The sequence below is a fragment of the Podarcis tiliguerta genome, assembly GCF_965153285.1.
Source record: "Podarcis tiliguerta genome assembly, chromosome: 3".
NCBI lineage: Eukaryota > Metazoa > Chordata > Lepidosauria > Squamata > Lacertidae > Podarcis > Podarcis tiliguerta.
In genome coordinates, this window is record NC_139536.1 from 12,971,834 (window position 1) to 12,995,835 (window position 24,002).

The window sequence follows — 24,002 nt, forward strand, 5'->3', positions numbered from 1 at the left end:
AGCTGAGAAAGAGACTGAAATTTTGGGAGATTCTTGGTTCATGTGGTTTTCATTCTTGCAAGGCCTAGCTATAATTTTAGATAGCCTGGCTGGGAAACCAAAGACCCACACAGGGAAGAATCAAATTTCTGCTAATGGGATTGTTCTAGAGGACACGAGTTATGAGTCACAACCTGGGAAAGCATTCTGAGATTTCTTGACAGCTCCTCAGTTGTCCCATTTGTCTCCAAAGACTTTAAGGTTCACACTTTCCTATAACACCAACTTTCACTACCATCTCAACATCTTCAAGGGAAATAAGCGCTCCCTGGGTAGGAAAACACATTACACAACACTTCCAGGCAGTCCTATTTAGGAACATAGAAAGATGCTCTGCGGTGGCTTAGACAATTGTTCCTCTGGCTGACACTGACTGACTGTGTTTCTCCAAGGATTTCAGACAGGCATCTTTGCCAGCCCTGGAGATGCTAGGAACTGGGAACTACCTGGAGATGCTGGGAACTGAACATGGAGCCTTCTGCATGCCAAACATCTGCCCTATGACTAAGCCGCAGCCCTCGCACACCATTATTGTGCGAATGTTTAGGAAGGTAAAGGTAAAGGGACCCCTGACCATTAGGTCCAGTCACAGACAACTCTGGGGTTGTGGCACTCATCTCGCTTTATTGGCTGAGGGAGCCGGCGTACAGCTTCCAGGTCACATGGCTGCTGGGATACTGCCAGGGAGTCAGAGGCATCAGGTAGCCTCATCAGGCAGGCCTCCGTCGTTGCTTTTCTGGACCCCCATCGGAACAGCATCAGTCAATTAGCGACACGAGCTTCAGACACATTCCAGGACTCGTGCACGCCCTTTTCGCAGAGTTTCCACAATGGAAGATTCACCCAGGAGAGCATATTTTATAGCTTTATTCAACGTTGGTTAGAACAAAGGAAAAACATGACTGCCTGCCTTCGTGTCGAGGCAACAGACAGAAACAAAAGCTATATACAAAACAGAAACTTCCTGTGAGCAGGAAGTATGCAGGCTTGTGATGCACAACAGCCTGCTCCCTTTTAAGGAGGAACGGAAATATCCTAACAGTGGCCAGCATGACTAAGCCACTTCTGGTGAACCAGAGCAGCGCACGGAAATGCTGTTTACCTTCCTGCTGGAGTGGTACCTATTTATCTACTTGCACTTTGACGTGCTTTCGAACTGTTGGCAGGAGCAGGGATCGAGCAACGGGAGCTCACCCCATCGCAGGGATTCAAACCAACGACCTTCTGATCGGCAAGCCCTAAGCTCTGTGGTTTAACCCACAGCGCCACCTGCATTGGAAGGTAGGAGAGGATATATTGCTTTGATATTTCCCCTCCTCACTCAAGATAGTGAGCAAACAGCAGAGCACATTTCCTTGCAACTTATTGGAAGAGTTGATGACTTGTTAGAGTCTTTTAATTAAGCAATCCTTCCAGGTAAATTTACCCTTTATTTCCCTCTTAAAATAAGAATAATACAACACAGTCTTCTTGAAAATAAGAATACAGTAAGGTTTTACTCACATTCAGTTCACAGCAGTAATCTGAAGGCAGGCTTTATCTTGTGGTTACAGTTACATTGATAGAGAAGCCTGAGCTAGGTCTCAGACTTTCTACTTGTGGGCTCCATCCTCTGTAAGGATGAGACATCTTCTGGCTAAGAGCCAGGATCAGTAGAGATCCAGAAGTGAGGATCTAAAAAGAGGGAGTCCAAAAGAGAGAGAGGTGGTGGCATGGCCAACCCTTTTTACTTGGTCAGCTAGGATCACGCCCGCCCATCTACCTGGTCACACAGAAGAGAGAGGAGGTTCTCAGCAGGTTTGACAGGAGGTCCTCCCTGTCTGGAGCCACATTCCCCTCTGTGTCCATTCTAGGCAGCAGGGAAACTTATTTGACTGCTCTAGCAATACATCCCACAATTATTCCATGTCCTGATGTTATTACGCTGCTTATGCCAGCCAACTATAAGGAGCAGGGATGGAAAAGGTTTTGAGCTTATGGAGCTCAGGGTAGGAAGGAATTTTGTACCTTGTGGAGAAAGTGGTGATGGCAATGACCATGGCTCTTGCCTGCGTACAATAGGCATGCAATTACAGACATGCAAACGTAGGAGGTTACCACACGCAAATCTCTCCATCATCGATTCTGGCAAGCAAACTTTGTGGTCAATAGGGCATATCTCTGTATCCCAGCTAGACAAATCACATCACATTGGGCATGGAACTGGACTGGTGAGAGGTCTAGCCTGTGGAGAGGAGATGCAGCTTGGGGGAAGTCCTAAGACCCTAAAAGAGAGGCCTGTAGGTCCCCATTATCCCCTGGTCCAGAGGGGCCATTTAGCCCCAGTCCTCCCCCTTTTAGGCCTACTCAGCATCTCAGTCCATACATCTCCTTTAGTTATATCTACATCCCTCCTTCTCCACATAGAGAAGGAAAGAATGATTCACCAGCTCCAAAAAGGACATCCCTCCTAGTGCTCTCTCTCAAATTCTCATATGTGGTTGCCAGGTGGTAAGGCTGTCCTCCCTTTGTATACCAAGTTGTTGGACAGATGAACCATGCAAGGAGCTTCATTACAGAATGGTGCTCCACTCTGTGCAGCCATCGTTTACAAAGCTGTAATGTTGGATTGGCTGGGTGTGAGACTTGGTGACTTTGATGCAGGACGAGGCATCTCCGATCTGATAGGTGATTCATCTGTTCCCTTTAGGTAAGTCATTAATTGTCATCAGATTCAGCTGCACAAGTTGGTCAGCATCCGGCTGTTCATTCATGGTCTTTGATGCCCTTCTCCCCGGTAATTACAAGAATCGGGTGCTCTAAGCTGCCAGACTGTGACTTCTTCCTGTAACTGCTACCTTTCACAGGTGGTGTTTAATTCCAGGCATGACTACACAGCATCTGCCAGTCAGCACTTCTGTCTCAGAAAGTAATATTTTCCCAGGGAAGACAGTCTTTCTTGGAACATCAATAGCTGCCTGGTTTTTGATGCCAATGTGGCAACCAGTGAGATGGGAATTTTCCTCATCTTACCTGCTCAACCAATCACATATTTGATGAAAACACAACAAGCTGAAACTTGTGGGGATGAGCTGAAATTTGATGGGGTTTGCAAGACAGAAACCCTAGTGTATTCAAGACTATTTCATGGGAGGATGGATTCACATGGTTCGAAAAACTAGAAACTGAGGAGTTTTCCAATCATAGCTCAGTGGAAAGCTTTCTTAACAGGGTGTGTGAGGCGGAGCAACTGAGGTTGAACATGGTCATAATGACTAGTGCCCACTGCTGAGGCAATTGCAGTATATACCTCAACATAAGATGACCATATATGTTTGTGCTTCCTATTGTGATCGTCCCCACAAATGTCGACTCTGGACAAACCCAGAGTTTGAAAGGGAGATGTGGGGGAATCTTGCACTTTGTCTGACATCTTTTTGTTTTAATCACAGGGAATCATTTCCCCAAGGCACACCAATCATAAAAGCAAAGGGTAAAAAGTAAAATGTAAAGGATCCCTGGATGGTTAAGTCCAGTCAAAGGCAATTATGAGGTTGTGGCACTCATCTCGCTTTCAGGCCAAGGGAGCTGGCGTTGGTCCACAGACAGCTTTCCGGGTCATGTGGCCAACATGGCTAAACTGCTTCTGGTGCATGGAAGACCATGATGAGTGCCAGAGCGCATGGAAACACCATTTACATTCCTGCCACAATGGTACCTATTTATCTACTTGCACAGGCATGCTTTTGAACTGCTAGGTTGGCAGGAGCTGGGATAGAGCAATTCAGGGCTAGGATTAAAAGCTTTTCATTTTTCCTATCATCTATCTATATCTATCATCTATCTATCTATCTATCTATCTATCTATCCATCTATCATCTATCTATCTAATCTATCATCTATACAGTGGTACCTCAGGTTACATACACTTCAGGTTACAGACACTTCAGGTTACAGACCTGTACCTTGGGTTAAGAACTTTGCTTCAGGATGAGAACAGAAATCGTGCTCCGGCAGCGTGGCAGCAGCAGGAGGCCCCATTAGCTAAAGTGGTGCTTCAGGTTAAGTACGGCCCTCCAGAACGAATTAAGTACTTAACCCGAGGTACCACTGTATATCTATCTGTCTGTCAATCTATCTATCCATCTATCCATCATTCTCTCTATCTTCCAAGAACATAAGGAGAACCTGAAGGGTTCCACCAATGCCCTATCTAGTCCAGCATCCTGTTCTCACTGTGCCCAACCAGATGCCTGCAAGAAATCCACAAGCAGGATTCAAGCATAGGTGCAATCTCCTCTCCTGTGATTTCCAGCAACATGTATCATTTGCTGAATATCCAACTAGCATCAATGACTCCTGAGGTCCATGCTAGTTTTTTCCCCCCCTCTGAAGTTTTTCTCACTCCTCTGAAGTATTTCCTGGGGATCCATAATCCTTTCCCTCACCAGCAGTCCTTTAAGAGGAATGGAGAGGACAAGGTACAGTATCTCCTGGTAAAAAGCTGCTTCCACCTCCACTTCTGGCTTTCCTGAAAACAGCAATCTGGGCTGGTTTCCTTCTGCACACAGAATTTGACAGGAATTCCTGCAGCCTCAGCCTCCAGCTCTGACTTCACTCATCGGTAGGAACTAAAAGCAGCCAAGCTAGGCCAGTCCATTTTCACAGAAATTGTGTGTCTCTGTGTGTGTGTGTGTGTGTGTGTGTGTGTGAGAGAGAGAGAGAGAGAGAGAGAGAGAGAGAGAGAGAGAGATGGGGGCAGCAGCTCATGTTTAAGTTTATAACTACAGCACTTTCTTTCTTTCTTTCTTTCTTTCTTTCTTTCTTTCTTTCTTTCTTTCTGGTTAACGTTGCAAATGCCATGCCCTCAAATTCACTGCCCTGAGCAATTGCCCCGTTTGCCCTCCCCTAAAGACATCTGTACCTAAACAGGGCAACAAAGGGGGAGATCAGCCTAACGACTAATTCCAATGGTTTCAATTAAAGTGCTTAAGATGGGATTTAAACTCTGCTGAGAGAGCTTTCTCTCAGGGGAGAGTCTGCAGGGGCCCTGAGTTTCGAAAAATGCTTGCAGCCGAGTTTTTCTCTTTGTCCCTACCCACACACGTGGGTCTATAGAGGGATAAAATATAGCTAATATATTCCTTCCCCTACCTAATAAAACCCATCAGCAGCATCTGGTTGGCGGTGAATGGACAGGAGAGTCTTAGGAGATGTCTTGTCCCATAGTTCCCCTTAAATTTGGTGGTGTGCTTCTCGGCTAATAATAATAATGTACCAAAATGTATATTTTTAGAAAGGGATAATCGAAGGTAAAATCGAAATGGGTATGTTGTGAGACAACATGCAAAGCTCTCTATTTAAATGTGCATATAAATACGAATTTTTATCCCCCCCCCCCCCAAGATTAAGGTGGAAACAAGATGAAATGGATTCATGAAGGAATGCAAGCCCAAGTAACATGGATTGGGAAAAATCTCAGTGGAAAGGGGGCAGGTGTGTTTCTTTCTCACCGGAGACCACAGGCTATGTCTGCTTAATAAGCATACCCTGCTTACTTTGTAAGCTAGCCTTTGCTATGGAATTTACATTGTGCAAGCCTGCTTCTGGAATGCCAGATGCTTCTATATATTTAAAGCATCCAATGTAATTTTGCTTTGCTTTCCCCCCGGAAGTCAAGGAAGTAGCTGTTTGAATAAGTATAGCATCGCATTAACTTGAGAGAAAGGTCAGCTCTTTGCCTTACTTCTAACCTTTAATTTGAAGGTTGTGGCAAATTCAAATCGATTACCAGCCCTCCCTCCTGTGCTCGCAAAAACACACACACACAAAAACCTCCACACAAAGATATTCTGTTTTGTTTATTATTGGGGCAGGTGAATTGATCGTACTTCTTTCTCTGCTAATGATAAGTCTTCTTTTTTTGATCCCAGCAACAGAAATAAGTAACAATACTCTTCTCGAAGAACCACCCCCCTCCTTGGAAACAACCATAGTGAACATCTTTGCTATGCCACACAATCCCAAAACAAGACGGCCCTCTCTGCTGTCAATGCATCATATTTTGTATTAAGCTTTGGAAAGGTCATTGGTCTACACGAAGTGAAGGAAACCTTGTAGATTTCCATTAGTTGGCACAGCATTAGCACAGCACTTGTCAGATGTGGTCTTTCGAGAGAGGGTTGACATACTTGTAAAACAGGCTGCTCGGCTGTTTGCTCCATGGAGAAAACACACACACATACAATGACAAAGCTTTTGCACCATTTTAAAGTTCTCACACTATTTATTCCGGTCTTATTTTGTTATATGGTATTCACTGCTCATCTAGCCATGCTCTTCAGGGCCACGTTTGTCTGGCACGTGGAAGGTGAGATGGATCAGGGCTGTGGTATGCAGGACAGCAGATAAATCCTTTGCCTGCACTGTGGTCTCGCTTCTTCTTTGTCGATCACTCGTAGCCGAGTAAGATTGTCTTCCATAAGCATGGTTTTAACAGTGAGTCCGTAAGGGACTGTGGAGGCCAATTCTGGATCCACACATCCTTCCACAGTGGGGAACATAGGTTTCCGGGTGGGAGTTGATCACGGTGAGGGTTTGCCAAGCGTGCCGCCTTCTTAGCACGTTTCTCCCATTCGTCCTGAGTTCCAGCGTCTTCAAAGCCCACGACACCTTTGGTACAGGTTGTTCTCCAATTGGAGTGCTCTCAGAAGATCAAACCTATCCATTCTTAAGGAAATCAGCCCTGAGTGCTCACTGGAAGGACAGATCCTGAAGCTGAGGCTCCAATACTTTGGCCACCTCATGAGAAGAGAAGACTCCCTGGAAAAGACCCTGATGCTGGGAAACATTGAGGGCAGAAGTAGAAGGGGACGACAGAGCACGAGATGGTTGGACAGTGTTCTCGAAGCTACCAGCATGAGTTTGACCAAACTGGGGGAGGCAGTGGAAGACAGGAGTGCCTGGCGTGCTCTGGTCCAAGAGTCGGACACGACTAAACGACGAAAAAACAACAACAGGCCAATGTTTCATACAATCATAGAATTGTAGAGTTGGATGGGACACCGAGGGCCATTCAGTCCAACCTTCTGCTGTGCATTCAGCTTAAAACCATTTCAGACCCTGCTCAGCTTTGCCAATGTGTTAACAATTTTATTGTAGATACTTCCCCCCCCCCCCCCAAGCAGCAGCAGCCAGTGGGTCAGATCTTGTTCAAAAGTGTGGTGGGGGAGATGGAAATTAACCCTTTTCTCAGCACTACAGTCCTGATGAAAACTGTCCCCCATCCAAGCTGTTATTGGCACTTGGAGGGAAAATACAATGGGTACAAACACAATGGGGAGGAGCGTTTTCGTCAGGAAAATTGAATGTCTGAAGAATTCTAATTCCTTCTCTTCCACCACAGACTCAATCTGATACCTTCACAATCTATGCAGATATTGATAAATAGATGATAGATAAATAAATAGAGCTATAGAGATAGATATGTACGCACATGCAGTTGTACATTTAGGTACTGTCCTCTTTGGCCCTTAAAAGAAACCTCATCTCAGGAGACCACAAAAACCTGGGAGTAATGCAAACAGAATGCTTAAAAACTCTGAAGCTATGTTTACTTTGTGGTGTGATAGACTATGATCTTTTTTTAAAAAAAAAATCCAGTAAAGGTAAAGGTAAAGGTACCCCTGCCCGTAGGGGCCAGTCTTGCCAGACTCTACGGTTGTGCACTTATCTCACTCTATAGGCCGGGAGCCAGCGCTGTCCGCAGACACTTCCGGGTCACGTGTCCAGCGTGACAAGCTGCATCTGGCGAGCCAGCACAGCACACGGAACGCCATTTACCTTCCCGCTGGTAAGCAGTCCCTATTTATCTACTTGCACCCGAGGGTGCTTTCGAACTGCTAGGTTGGCAGGCGCTGGGACCGAACAATGGGAGCGCACCCCGCCGCGGGGATTCAAACCGCCGACCTTTCGATCGGCAAGTCCTAGGTGCTGAGGCTTTAACCCACAGCACCACCCGCGTCCCTGCAGAAAATAAATAAATCCATATACGATTTAAATATTTATTTGTCAAAATATACAGACCTTAGTGGGGGGATGTGATGTTTCTAAGACTAATGCAGCCAAGCTGTTCAATGGGCTGTGATGGTGGGGCATCACCCAAATACCATCCCAATTCTTCCAATGGGTTTTGTCTCATATATTCATTATATCTCACTGTCCTCAAATCACCCACTTCCTGCACAGTGGTTGTGAAATATACTCAGAGTCGACCGTGGATTTCATGCTCTTTATTCAGCTCATAGTGGAGAGGAGGAATGAAAGTCCCCTCAAAGTATCTGCTTTATATACATTATTTACACAATGGGCTGCACGTGATTGGCTAATTCCGGAATTCTCCTGTAGGCCAATCAGGTTGTGGATTCACTTCTATCTGGTGCTGGATTGGGTGGCTCCTGCAGACCAATCATACTGCAGCATTGTTCTAGGACCAATCAGACTGCTGCATTCTGAATCCTATTGTTATAGGACCAATCAGACTGCTGCATTTTGGATCCTATTGTTCTAGGACCAATCAGACTGCTGCATTTTGGATCCTCTACAACTCAGTACACAACAGGTTGGAAGGCCATTTTATTTTTCAAGGTAATCAGCTATCTTTTGAGGTCATTGGGCGGCTGGAGTTTTAGAAAACAGCAAATATGCACATACACACATACACACATACACCCACACCCACACACCAATACACCAGTAATGGGCCTATAAGCCCCCTACACACCCACCCTGTTTCTCCCTGCTTGGATTTGAAAATAGTACATCATTATTTTTTTGGTAACAGAAAACTTAACATGTGTCACATCCCTGACCTTAGAGACATCAAATGTTCTTTTTATCTCAAAAACAGATTTCCCCGTCTCTAGCCCTTGTGTTGAACAGCCCCTCCAATTAAGCAGAGGCAAACTGAAAATGCAGCACAGCAAGATTGAGCCTTCCTTGTCATTAAGCTGCATTCTGCACACTGCATGTCCTAATTTCTCAATAGTTACCCCCAGATGATAACATTTACTTTTAGTCTGTTTGTTTGCCGGCTAGCAGTTCTGTTTTCTTTCCCCAACCCCCCCCCCCCCCAAAAAAAACAACAGATTGCCAAAGTGCAATTATTATTCCATTTAAGGGCAGGACTGGCAGAACATTTTCAGAAAAGAGGAGTAAAAGAAGCAGGGACCCAGGAAAGCAAGCTTGGAGAAGGGATTGGTCTAGGGCAGCGCTGGGGGACTTGTGGCCCTTGAAAGGTTGCTCGATTCAAGCTCCCATCAGTGCCCACAGGCATGAGCAATGGCCAAGAGTGAGGGGATCTTTCATTGAATCATAAAATAATAGAATGGTAATAACAGAGTTGGAAGCGACCCCAGGGGGTCTAGGGAATCTCAGTTTAAGCTATCTGGAGTTGCTTAACTCAACTTTAGCTAGCCAGCAGCATCTGCTACAGGTTCCCCACCACTGACCTAGGAGAGTTTGGTGTGGTAGGAGAGCTGGAAAGGATGCCAATATATTTCAGATCTGGCAACCAATGTGCCCCTTTGGTTTCAGATAGTATGTGGGTAGCTATTTATTTATTTATTTGTTTATTTATTTATTTATTTATTCCCCGCCCATCTGGCTGGGTTTCCCCAGCCACTCTGGGCGGCTTCCAACAAAGTATTAAAATACATTAGTCTGTTAAACATTAAAAGCTTTCCCTAAGGAGGGCTGCCTTCAGATGTCTTCTAAAAGTCTGGTATTTGTTTTTCTCTTTGACATCTGGTGGGAGGGCGTTCCACAGGGCAGGTGCCACTACCGAGAAGGCCCTCTGCCTGGTTCCCTGTAACTTGGTTTCTCACAGTAAGGGAACCACCAGAAGGCCCTCGGCGCTGGACCTCAGTGTCTGGGCAGAATGATGGGGGTGGAGATGCTCCTTCAGGTATACTGGACCGAGGCCATTTAGGGCTTTAAAGTAGCTAAGTCTAAAAAGCCTGGGATGCAAATTTCTATGGCCCTCTGGCGGCTATTGTGGCTCATTTACCAGACGTGATATATTTAGTGTTACCTCTGGAAGTGAAAATATATGTATATGTTCAGCTCTCCGACCCCACTAGCATGGGAAAGAAGAGAAAACTAACTAAGAAATCTGATGGAGATTGAAACATATCGTTTTAAAATAAGCAGCCCAATTGTTGGCCACAGGCATCTAATATATAGTTATCAGTTATTTCCTATTGCTGTGTTTGCTATTGATGTTAAAAAGGAGAAATGAGAGTGTGTGTCATACTAAGACGGGCAATTGCCATATCTAATTCAGTAATCACCAGCTTCGGTAAATGAGGGCAGGTTACACCAATAACCAGTAATTTGAAAGAGGTTTCCCTGTGATAGACCCAAATTTCATGGATTTCAGTTTTAATATCAGCCGCTTCCAAGCTCACTGCAGCACCTGCAAAGTTAAGCTGAAATGGATTAAGCTGATCTGCTTTTCCCCATTATTTGCTCTCCCCCCCTCCCCGCCCTCTTCTTGCCGGAAGCGTCTCGTGAATGGAGAAAATGTCATTTTGGATGAACGTTCATTGTATTAGAGAGCAAAGAACAGCTGGGCTACGCAGTTTTCTGAGCCCCTTTGGAAGAAAAAGAGATGGAGAAGCGCTCTCTCCCTATTCTCCTGTCTAGCTCTGTACATTTCAGTTGCTTTTGGGGTCTGTGGTGTGACTAATAAGGATGAAATGTAGCACTTAATTTATTTTTTTAGAGGATTTGGTTTTCAAAACTGCTTTCTTCTCCTCTGAATGTATGGCACTTTTTGCCAGGGCGGAGCTATCTGAATAATGCTGCGTTATTGTGCAGTTGGCACATATTATATAACTGGAAACCACAGCTAGGGCAGGATGGGGCAAGTGGCATGAATACTAGTAGTCTATATCGTACCCATACTGTGAGCTCTAGATAGTCTCTCTAATTCCAGCAACATCCATAGACTATTCAGTACTCCATATAATAACAATAAATAATAATAATATTTTTTTATTTATACCCTACCCTTCCCGGTTCAAAAACTGGGCTTAGGGCGGCTAACAACAAATTTAAAACACTTAATTGATGCAACAAAAAAAGCATAAAATACAGTATAAAACGTGAATAACAATTCAGAATTCAAAAATTAGTTTAGGGGGGAAATCCATCCAATAAGCATTAGATGATCACCAGGGCTAGCTGGCTAAATTAGTCCTATTTGGGCCAGCAAGGAGACCAGGGCAGAATTAGCTGTGGGATCCCAGAGTGGGCAATCTTCATAAAAAGGGGAGGGGGAGGGAAGGAAGGGGAATAATAGATCAGGCTAAGTTCAAGTTGAAAGCCAGGCAGAATAGCTGTCTTACAGGCCCTGTGGAAGAATATGCCACTCCTGGTTTGAGAGCAGAAGGGGAAACAGTGTTAGAGCAACTGCTTTGCATGCAGAAGGGCCTAGGTTCAAGCCCCATCATCTCTGGGTAGGGCTGAGAAAGATTCCCTGTCTGAAACCCTGGAAAGTTGCTCCCAGTTAATATAGATAATACAGAGCTAGATGGACCAGGGATCTGACTCAGTAGAAGGCAGCTATGGTCCAGAACTGCAGGCATTTCAACTGCAGAGATGTTCCTGGCTTGAGGGTCATGTTGGAGAACCAATCTCATATCACTGCCTCCTGTAGATTTGCTGCTTTCTCTGAGCTGAATTTTGGGAGTGGTTGTAGGAACTGGGGGCAATAATCCAAGGGTTCTTTGTGACTCCAGAACCAGGCAGAGGTTTTCACCAGCTGCAGCCCCAATGAGGTGATGGATCTATACTCTGGTTCACCCATGTGGGTCTGTGGGTACTTGTATGGACAGTCTATCCAGAAGGTATTTGCATTTCAAGGAGTTATCTGACATGGTTACCCTTCCTGCCCCCTGTTCCTTCCCCCTCCCTATCTCTTGTTAAGCTCCTTGATGGCTGAGAACAGCCTTTAATGTCCTAATCTGTTGGAAGGAAAGGATGGGTACTTTTTTTTTGATGTTGGACATTGTTTGTTTGGAGAAAGTGAGGCATTGGGAGAGGGTAGCTAATGAATAATCTGCATGTAACTAGTATTCTGTACATAGCCAGTCGGGCAAGCCACACAGGATAACAAGCTAGCTGTCTTTAAATCGGATGGTTTTGGGCATAGTTTCTAAGAAGCTCGTGCACGACTGATGGTTGCGGGGGCTGTGCAACCTGAGGCCACCTGGAGGAGTCACTTCGCCACTTCTTGTGGACTTCCAAGTGGCAGATTGAGGTGCTTGCTTGGTATGTATATATTGTTTGCTGTTTAGAATAAAATCTTTAATATTCTCACTCACTTATGTTTTGTTATCTCATTTTAAAAGAACCACCTTGCATTTGTCAAGACAGTGCTAGAGCCCAGATTATCTCCCTTGAACCCAAGGACACATCTCTGACTTCAGACACGTGCGATCAAGAAGCCTTAAGGAAGAAGAAGAAGAAGAAGAAGAAGAAGAAGAAGAAGAAGAAGAAGAAGAGGAGGAGGAGGAGGAGGAGGAGGAGGAGGAGGAGTGTGGATTTGATATCCCACTTTATCAATACCCTAAGGAGTCTCAAAGCGGCTAACATTCTCCTTTCCCTTCCTCATCCACAACACACACTCTGTGAGGTGAGTGGGGCTGAGAGACTTCAAAGAAGTGTGACTGGCCCAAGGTCACCCAGAAGCTGCATGTGGAGGAGTGGAGATGCGAACCCGGTTCACCATATTACAAGTCTACCGCTCTTAACCAGTACACCACAGCCTCACAGCTAGAAACCCCATTACTTTGTAGGAGCCAAGGCTGCAGAAGAAGGCCCTAGGACCTGTCAGGAGGAAGCACTAAGAGGGTGAGGCCTTGAGTCAGTGACCACCTTGTTCTGCTAGTAAACACAGTTAATCGCTCCAGCACGTTAATGAGACAACTAAGATGTTAGTCCTCATTTACAGGACCACTATCCTGAACCCAACTGTTGATCTCCATCCTGCGGTCCTAACTCTCACCTGACCTTGGCATCCTGCCTGCCTGACCTCCCCTTGCTTGAGACATCAGCTCTCTTTGGTCTGAACATGACCATGTCAGGGATCAAGGAAGGAGTCCAGACCAAAGATCAACTGGGATCACAGGGCAAACCAGACGGTAGGACCAGAAACCAATATGAGTGTTAGGACCATAGAATAATCACGATCAGAATGCAAACAAGAAGAGAGGTCCAGGAATCGGACCAAAGAGCAAGACCAGAAATAAAAGGCACACCAGAAGTCAATAATATCATGTTCCATGGAGACAGGAAGCCCTCTTCTACTCCTTACTGCCCAGAATGAGCCAATGACCAACTTGGATGGAATCAGTGCAGAAGGTTCTTTCTTGAGAAGTTCTAACAACAGTATTTGCCATATGGGATCAGCAGTTCTTGACACTGAGAAGTGATGTGGCACATGAGGTACTGGTCAGCATTTCCTGAAACTGGGCAACTTATTCTTGAGAGAGGTCGCTACGCTGTCTCTCTGTACTTTCAGGTAGACAGACTGACAGAAAGGTGCTCTCCTCCTGGTACTTGTTTCAGCCAGTCATGGGGCTGGACTGCTGGTAGTTTGGCCTGGGCTTCTGGCAATTGTCTTTTTCCTCAACTGATAGCCAGCCTGGGACCTAATAGCCCCATCCACTCATTCTTCACATACACAACAAATACAGGTGCATTAAAATTATACTCAACATTAACATTTCTTCTTCTAGAAAGCACATACTGTATGAAATAGCAAAAAAATTAACAATGAAACCACAATTTATCTATGTATCAGGAACGCAGCTTGATCACACTGTGAAATATTCGCTGGTCCTTAATTTCTATGGAAAATATGGCTCTGTCTTACTATCAGCATCAGGAACATTGGTTGCAAAGTGGGAGGGTGCCTGTCATCCTCACAAAGACAGTCACTGGAAGTGCATGCTGCGGTACTTAAAGGTGTGTATCATTTTGTATTATTGGTAAGAGCAGAGTATTCAGCACATCTCAGGTGACTGAAAATGCCTCGCTTCTTGACAACCGCACGTAAGGTGTGAGCCAGTCAGTGGAAGCAAGATCCAAAAGCTAATGATTAACATAAGAACAGCCCTGATGGATCGGAAGAAAGACCCATCTAGTCCAGAATTTGATGTTCAAATGCATTTAGAAAGCCCACAAGCAGCACCCAAGCACATAGCATTCTCCCGTTTTCTAAGATGCATCAATGAGGGATAAATTAGATTTAGTTCACTTTTTTTAAAAAACAAACAAACAAACAACCTGCCTGATTTGCACTCTCTGAAACAAAACATGAACCAAAACATGGTCATCCTTTGAATTTTGCAACGCAATTGTCCAGCCCAGTTACATGTGCAAAAATTCACATGCTATGGTAAAATGTGCATATAAAATTCATATATCAGGAGAAATGGTATATGGTAGGCAATATTGTACAAAATGTGTACATCTGGAGAAATCAACACTAAAACACTGGTGCTTTTTCTTGGTGACTTAAAGGGGGGGGGGAGGTTCAAATTGATGTGGAAATGTGGAGAAATGAATGAAAGATTAGAAAAAAGTGAGAAACTGAGAGAAACCTATATTAACAAATTTGTCCATTCCTAGCATGATGACCCTACAGCCGATGACACTGAACAAGGGGAATCTGGAGAAGAACTGTATTACAGAAGACAGGCAAGAAAACACTGTAAGTAGAGCAAAACAAACAAAACAGCATCCTATGATAGAAGGGGACAACAGAGGCCCCATTCTGAGAACAAGAGGCCACCATGAGTTCTGATGACTCCTAGGACCAGACCCAGGGATGGAGCTGACAGCCGTAATCAAGCATTCAAGTGATGTGTGTGAGGATAAAGTGGAGAGGAGATTTTGGGTTGCACATATCAGTTTTGCCCCTCAGATCTCTATCCTTGCCAGCTGCACCATGGCATTCACGTATTAAAACTGAAGCTCTGAGGAGCACAAAATCATAAGGGCACAGGAAGTGTCCTGCTGGACCAGGTCAAAGGCCCATCTTGTCCAGCATCCTTTTCTTACAGAGACCAACCAGACAGATGCCTATGGGAAACTTGAAAACAGTCATGTGTGCATTCCCTCTCACAGTAGTTTCAGAACATATCAGAGTCTTTGGGCATCCGGCTGACCATGCTTAGAATACCAGTTATGTGTATTTTAGGTGAAAACACATACCATTAAAATGTACATTTTTCACGAGTTGTTGTTGTTGCAGTAATTGGGACAGAAGAGATTTAGAACAGAAATAGGTTGACCTGCCCATCCTTTAAATATGAGTACCTCACAAGAGCTCAAAATCTAGTTTTACACTTTCTCTATGTGTTTAGTAATGAGTTACACAAGGCAAACAATTATTCTTTCCAACCCCCCCCCTCCTTTACTGTCCACATCACAAGCAAGTTATCAACATAGCATTGGTTCCTCTGTTTCACGAAGCTACTCTGATATCCATGATTCAATGCATGAATCATCCAGGAACCTCTCTACATAAACCTGGCATTTAATTTAGAACAATTTACAATTCCTCACTCCTTTTTTTATTTACTTTTTGCTCTTGAGATCAGAGAGCTTTGCAAGGCAGGCAGGTAAAGGGAAAACGCCCTCTCATCAACAGACGCTCTTCAAACCCCTCAGAAATAATTCTTTAAGGCACTGTTAAAATTCATTTGAAAAATAAAAATAAGAATCCCCGTATGTAAATTAGAGCTCTGGTCATCGGTGTGTAGCAGTTGATACTTCATTTTCATTAAAATGTTAGGAGAGACACACCAATTTTCAACGATGTCCTGAGGACAAGAACAAGCGGGAAAAAGACCAGGAGAGGACTTGAAGACGGGGGGGGGGGGGGAATTGCAAATTAAGAATGTAATTAACTATATAGTGTTTGCTAACAGTAATTATTGCTTATAAGGGTATCAAATCCCCCCCCCCATTTTATAAATGAGAAACATGAGAGAAGCCCTGTAGAGAGAATCACACCAGAGTCCAGCATCCATCTGAATGTCCAGTTAATTTCCCCTAGATTTTATTGTCTTATCTTTTTGTAAACCACTTTGAACTGCAACTTCCACCACCCTAGGCTATTGGCCATGCTTTTTGGGGTTGATGGAAGCTGTGTTCTAGCAATACCTGGAAGGCCTAAGGTTCCCGCACCTGATTTATGATAATGGAGCACAGCTGACTCCACCCCCCCCCCCATGGTGGACAGGAGATTTCCCTCTCTATCCTCATGTCAGGGACTGGAATGAAGGGACGAGATGGAGGAGGAACGGTGGAGATCACCCCCTCTTCTCCTGAAGCTTACAGGGAAGAGGAAGGCAGTATTGAGTTACAGCAGGGGTTGGACGAAGGTCACAGCACAGGGACAGGCAAACAGAAGAGTTGGGAGGCAAACAGAAGACAAGGCGGACGGGAGGCAGAGCCAGGGGACATACAGTCAGAGCAGCCGACTGACACATTGTCATTGGAGAGTATTTCTGACCCCCCTTCTCCCAGAACTTGACATTCGTTCAGAGTGCAAGAGCAAAGGACCCAGAGACAGTTGGCCACAAGCGGACACCATAAGGGGAAATGCTGTTGCTAGGAAGGACGGAGGACAAAGTCAGTTGGAGTGACCCCATTATCGGTGGGCAGACTGCATTCTTTTGTCTCTCACTATTATGAATGAATAAACTCATTAGAAAGGACTCTACCTTTTCCCCCTCTGCTTCTTGCTGTCACTGGGGGAGGGATAGAATTCCTGAAGCCTGACACCTCGTATGTCCCACCTTCCTTCACTTGGTAAAGTTTAACTATTTGGTGAAGATCCTCAAGTTATATTTTAATGACTATAACTATTTTGCCAAACTGTGGTCTCTTGAGTCTGTGAGCAGAAGCAGCTTACACAGTGTTATGTACTGAGTCAAATAGGATTCAGATTGCAGCAGTCTGATTGGTCCTAGAAAAATGCAGCAGTATGATTGGTCCAGCTCCAGGTGGAAGTGAATCCGCAACCTGATTGGCCTTCAGGAGAATCCTGGAATTTGTGCGGCCCATTGTGTAAATAATGTATATAAAGCAGATATTTGGGGGGAACTTTCATTCCCCACTACTATGAGCTGAATAAAGAGCATGAAATCCACACTTGACTCTGAGTATATTTCACACAGTCTTATGCCTCTTAGGGTCATACTAAACCTGTGTGAATGCATCCCTGTTTCTTTTAAACAGTAACTATGAAATATACTCAGTGTCCTGTATTGATTTCATACTCTTTATTGCAACTTGTAAAACAGTGATTGAATTCCCTCCTGGAACCTGACTGGTCTTTTCCTGCAAGCCAATCAGTTGTTGCATTCTAGGATCCTACTTTCCTATTGTTCTAGGATCCAAGCTTAGTACATAAGAAACTACAAGGGCCCCAATCTAGATTAGTACCACAGTGTGGGTGAAGGAGAGATTAACACTCCTCCCATACAGTTTTCCCAAAGAAAATTCTTTTTCATTCCTCATACTTTTTGACTGAGAAAGAGAAAACAAAGCAATAAAACAATGGACATTGCATTATTTTGACTTAGATAATTGTGGGATTTCCCCCTGCCCTCATTTGCTTTGAGACATCAAAATTGCAGATGCAATTACCTTTATTGGTTAAAACATTACTCAAAATATTTCAGTCTCTGCCACTTAAAGTTAATTAGGAATGAAGTTCCTTATTTTGCAAGTATTTGAACCATAACATTTCATTTGTAAAGTTGGTCTAATCAGAGTATTTGCCGTCAGTGATTGGAGATGTCACTTATTATCTTCCCCCTCCCTGCAATTACTGAGAAGCTCAATGTGTTCAAGTAATCAAAGTTGATGTCCCTAAAAAATAAACAATTAGATGATGGCAGGTGTTTTTAAAATCCCATATTTTGTCTCAGTCGTAAAAATACAAGACTTCTTCATTCAAGGCTTCATTAAGATTCAGAAATCTCCAGTATTTCATCTGAGTTATGCAGAACCCATTGCTTGGACCCCTTTTTAGTTGTTTATGCTGAGTTGTATCCAGTGATTGCACAAGCAAAGACTAGCTTGCCCAGTCAATCATTCCATTGCCCTCATCTGCCTCACAGCTTCCCTGCACCCCAGGAAAAAAGAGTAGAAAGCCATAGTAACCTATGTCACACAGAAATGTAGTGCAATGGGGAGATTCCAACAAAATATTAAAGTACAGTAGTCCATCAAACATTAAAAGCTTCCCTAAACAGAAAACATGGAAAACTGGACAAAGCAACATTTCATGAAGGGGAGCTCCAATGGTGCTAGATCTCTCTGGATTTGATATCCCGCTCTATCACTACCCGAAGGAGTCTCAAAGCGGCTAACATTCTCCTTTCCCTTCCTCCCCCACAACAAACACTCTGTGAGGTGAGTGGGGCTGAGAGACTTCAGAGAAGTGTGACTAGCCCGAGGTCACCCAGCAGCTGCATGTGGAGGAGCGGGGAAGCAAACCCGGTTCACCAGATTATGAGACTACCACTCTTAACCACTACACCATGCTGGCTCTCTCTACCCACTCATTTGCACTGTGGACAGAGTCCAAGCCATTCAATAAAGTCTCCTAATCTTCTGGAGAAGATGGGAATGGGAGACTCTTCCTCCTTTTCCAATTTCTTCTTTTAATAATTCCTCCCCCCACTGTGTAAGAGCTATTCTTGCATTACAATCAGTAGAGGCTGGTCCATCATGAAAAAGAAGAAGAAATTATATCCAAAATCTGTGTCTCATTGCAAGAGTTATTTAAAGGCTGCCAAAGAGCTCAGTGACTGTGGAGGCCAATTCTGGATCCACACCTCCTTCCATAGTGGGAACATAGGTTTCCGAGCAGGAGTTGATCACAGTGTGGATTTGCCAAGTGTGCCTTCCTTGTAACACATTTCTCCCTTGCGTCCTGAGTTTGAGTATCTTCAAAGCCCATGACATCTTTGGTAAAAGCTCTTCTCCAAATGGAGTGCTCGCAGTGTTTCCCAGTTGTCAGTGTTTATACTACATTTTTAAAGATTAGCCTTGAGACAGCCTTTGAACCTCTTTAGTTGACCACAAGCATTTTGCTTTCCATTTTTATGTTCAGAATAGAGTAGTTGCTTTGGAAGATGATAATCAGGCATCCAAACAACATGACCAGTCCAACAAAGTTGATGTTGAAGAATCATTGCTTCAACACTGGTGTTAGTTTGCCTGTCTTCCTAAGTTATGCATGAATTTTTGGGGAGACACCATTGACATAATGGAGGATGGTAAATTTATATGCAGTTTAAAAAGTTATTTAAAGAATCCACAGAGGGGAGGAGGGAAGTTTAGAGATTCGGAAGAATATTGTGCATAATTCTAATATCTGTAATAATATTATCTGTGTGAATAAATTTGTAAAATCAAATAAAAAATATTTTTTTAAAAAATAAGAAAGAAAAGAAAGTGGCGGCCTTCATTTGCCCCACACCTGACATCATATGACATCATGAATGGAGCAGGTGGGTGTGGCTTGTGGCTAAAATCAGGACCCCTTCTGGGTCTTCCCCATGCTTGCTACAACAGCTCCTCAAATGTCACGCTGGACATGTCATGGACTGAGGGATAAAATAATGATTTCTGAAAGAAAAAGGTTGATAGTGCTGGCTATCTCTAGAGTTCAGGAATCCTCCCCAAAGCTTTCTAACCTTTGTTTTTCTTTTCCTGGTTCACGCAACTGCCCTCCGGGTCTCCCTTCTAGTCCACGGTCCTCTGCCACTGCAGAAACAACCTCTAAAGGTTTGCGCGGCACGAATGTTAAGCAGAGACACATCGCTAACAAAATGTTCTCCCCGTTGTTTGCTTCTGCTTGCTGGCAAATGTCATGACCCATATTATTCAATGTGCATTAAGGAAGCTGGCAGCTGAAGCGTATTGGAGGAAAATAATATTGGCTGATAAATTCATGTTGTTGGGGATTCTTCTTCCTCCTCCCCGCCGCCACCCGCGTCTCCTGCATCTCATTCCGCTCTCTCTGCTCGCGCCAGACTAAGACAATGTCCTCTTGTCAGCTAATATCCATGTATATTGTCAGCTACTAAAACATGAGGATTGTAAATTGTCTTTTAATTTCAGACAATGCATAGACAGTGTTGCGGGCGCAGCAGTTATGAGACTGGATTATGAGCAATTGAAGGGGAACTGCCTTTCAAACAGGGCTAAAAACAGAGCTGCTTGTCAGGGACTGGCTGATTTATTTTATTGGTCTCAGGTTCTCAGGCTATCCAGCTCTCAGGCTGCCAGATTTTCTCTGTAGTAGGGGGCACAGAAATCTTGATGCAATGTATGGGCAACTATCAAGACTCTTCCCCTCCCCTGCAGTGTTTTGCTGATGTGCAATTCTATGGTTCTAACATCTGGAGGGCTCCAGGTTCCCCATCAGTGACGTAGCAGCTGTGTTGACCCATCTGGGCACCCACATGTTGTTGTTGTTGTTTAGTCGTTTAGTCGTGTCCGACTCTTCGTGACCCCATGGACCAGAGCACGCCAGGCACTTCTGTCTTCCACTGCCTCCTGCAGTTTGGTCAGACTCATGTTTGTAGCTTCGAAGACACTATCCAACCATCTCGTCCTCTGTCGCCCCCTTCTCCTTGTGCCCTCCATCTTTCCCAACATCAGGGTCTTTTCCAGGGAGTCTTCTCTTCTGATGAGGTGGCCAAAGTATTGGAGCCTCAGCTTCACGATCTGTCCTTCCAGGGAGCACTCAGGGCTGATTTCCTTCAGAATGGATAGGTTTTATCTTCTTGCAGTCCATGGGACTCTCAAGAGTCTCCTCCAGCACCAGAATTCAAAAGCATCAATTCTTCGGCGATCAGCCCTCTTTATGGGGCACCCACATAGGATCATACAATTGTAGACTTGGAAGGGACATTGAGTCATCTAGTCCGACCCCCTGCAATGCAGGAATCTCAACTAAAGCATCCATAATAGATAGCTATCCAACCTCTGCTTAAAAACCTCAATTGAAAGAGCGTCTACCACCTTCCAAAGGGGTATGTTAGTTGTTTTGGACTACAACTCCCATCAGCCTCAGCATGAGTCTTATGGGAGCGTGGCTAGTGTTGATAAGGGCTGATAGGAATGGTAGTCTATAACACGTGGAGGTCACCAGGTTGGCAAATGCTGAGTTGTGCTGTGAAATTGGGAGGAAGGTAGGTCCTTTGACCAATTTTTAAAGAAATTATGACATCACCACCTTTTCAGCTTAGAAGGGTAAATCAGGACTGTGTCAAGAGAAAATTTAAATGTCAGCGCAGCACTTACTTTATTGAGGCATGAAGTAATGTCTGCCTGTTTTCTGGAGGAAAAAAAAAATTATTTAAGCCTGATTCAAGAGATCAAAGGCAGTGTTCTGGTAATGACGCTTTTTTTTTTTTTTTTGAGATGCTTTAGGATGAGAGAGAGAGAGAGAGACCGTGCAGAAGACTGAGATAGATTTGATGAGGCGAGAACAGTGGGGAAAAATTAGAAATTCTCTGCTGGCCTGCCAGAGTCACCATGACCAGATTGCAGCTCTGCTTCCTACATGAGGAAAGAGAGCGGATATTTTAAGCAGCTGAGGAATGGGGGAAAAAGATTCTTGATTCATGGAGAAAGCGAGGCATAAGCCACACGCTTCACGTTCTATTTTTGAACATCACAATATTTGAGGGATGTTTAAGGTCACTGCTCCTCAAATCATCAACAAGAGACTCTCAAACGACTCATGCTGCCAATTGGAAATGGGATCTACCAGTGGTATCAGCCCTCCTCTAGACATGTGTTCTCCCATCCATCAATTCCATCCCGTTAATTAGGGATCGGTTAAAAAAAAAAAATCCTCATGAAAATTTGCATTTAGGGCATACTTCTATGGTCCCTGGGAAGGTGTCCTGGAATGGGGACAGAGAATATTATGGATTTCCCGCCCCATGACACCCTTGTAGGGATATTTAACCTCAGAAGCCTCCTCCCAGCTGCTGTGGGAATGACCATGAAGAAGAAGAAGAAGAGGAGGAGGAGGAGGGGGAGGAGGAGGAGGAGGAGTTTGGATTTGGTATCCCACTTTATCACTACCCGAAGGAGTCTCAAAGCGGCTAGCACTCTCCTTTCCCTTCCTCCCCCACAACAAACACTGTGTGAGGTGAGTGAGGCTGAGAGACTTCAGAGAAGTGTGATTAGCTCAAGGTCACCCAGCAGCTTCATGTGGAGGAGCGGAGACGCGAACCCAGTTCACCAGATTACAAGACCACTGCTCTTAACCACTACACCATACACATGAGAAGAGCCTGCTGGATCAGGCCAGTGGCTCATCTAGTCCAGCTTCTAGTGTCCAATCAGATGCTTGAGGGAAGCCCACAGCCAGGACCTGAGTGCAACAGAAGGCCATCGCCATTGTAGATCATCACCATTGCAGATAATAGCCATTGCAACTAGCAGCCATGGATTGCGCAACAGCAGCATATACCATAGTATTGTTCGAAAATGCCCTGGGGTGCCCCTGCTGCCACTGAACTCAGAGCGTCCTCTGGTATGCACAGCTCTGGAAAAGGCATTTCCCTTCTTCTCCAGTGTGCTTCAGTGACATATATCAAATGATATATGCACACTAATCTTCTAGCATAACACAGCAAGAAGAGCGAGACATTGTAGAGCTAACCTACACCTTTATTTACACCAGGGGTCAGGAAACTTTTTCAGCAGGGGGCCGGTCCACTGTCCCTCAGACCTTGTGGGGGACCAGACTATATTTTGGGGGGAAATATATGAATGGATTCCTATGCCCCACAAATAACCCAGAGACGCATTTTAAATAAAAGCACACACTCTACTCATGTAGAAACACGAGGCAGGCCCCACAAATAACCCAGAGATGCATTTTAAATAAAAGGACACATTCTACTCATGTAAAAACATGCTGATTCCCGGACCATCCACGGGCTGGATTGAGAAGGCGATTGGGCCACATCCGCCCCCGGGCCTTAATTTGCCTTCTATGTACAGACAACAGAGTCATAGCGCCCTGTCTCTCCAGCTCCGAGAGAAGAACAGGGACAAGTAAAAGCAAAAGTACAGTACAATAGTACATACAGCAGAAGAGATAAGACAGTCTTCTATTCTCACAATCTTCCCAGACAGGCATGTGATTTACACCAATCTCATATGCAGCATCAGAGGAATGAAATCCTAACAAGTGCAAGGTTTCCGCATGTGTTCATATGATGCGATGGTAGACAGAGAGCCCTTGGCTTGACTGATTTTCTACCTGGTCATGGAAATGGTCTCCATTTCATCTTCACAGCAACCCTGTGGGGTAGGTTAGGCTGAGAGACAGGGAATGGCCCAAAGTCACCCAGAGAACTTTATGGGTGAGTGAAAATTTGAACCCTGGTCCCCCATTTCTTAGCCCAGCACTCTAACATCCATTATAACATATAATACACAGAAAAGAATCAAGCTCTATGCAGTGCTATACTTTTCTGCAGCAGAATTTTATAAATATTAATATGTAAGTATTTTTGGTACCATCATTTGCATTTTTTGTACGTCTCTGTTTAAGCGCTGGCTACTTTAAGAAACCTGGAGTGCATATGCATATAACAGTGTATAGGAAATGAAAGAACTGTTTGGACTTTTAGAGGAATCAGTAAAAATAAAATAAAAAAGAGCTTCTTGCCAAGATCAAGGGACGTGATGAGAATTAGAAGAAAATCCACACAGAGAGTGCATCCGGGAAGACAGAGTGTCATCACATGCCATGGCTAGCTTTTCTTTAAGTGCAAAAGGTAGGGGTGGGGCCCTTTCCACCTTGTCAAAATAAATCCTACCTGAATACCCCCCACCCTAATCTTGATTTTCAAGAGTGT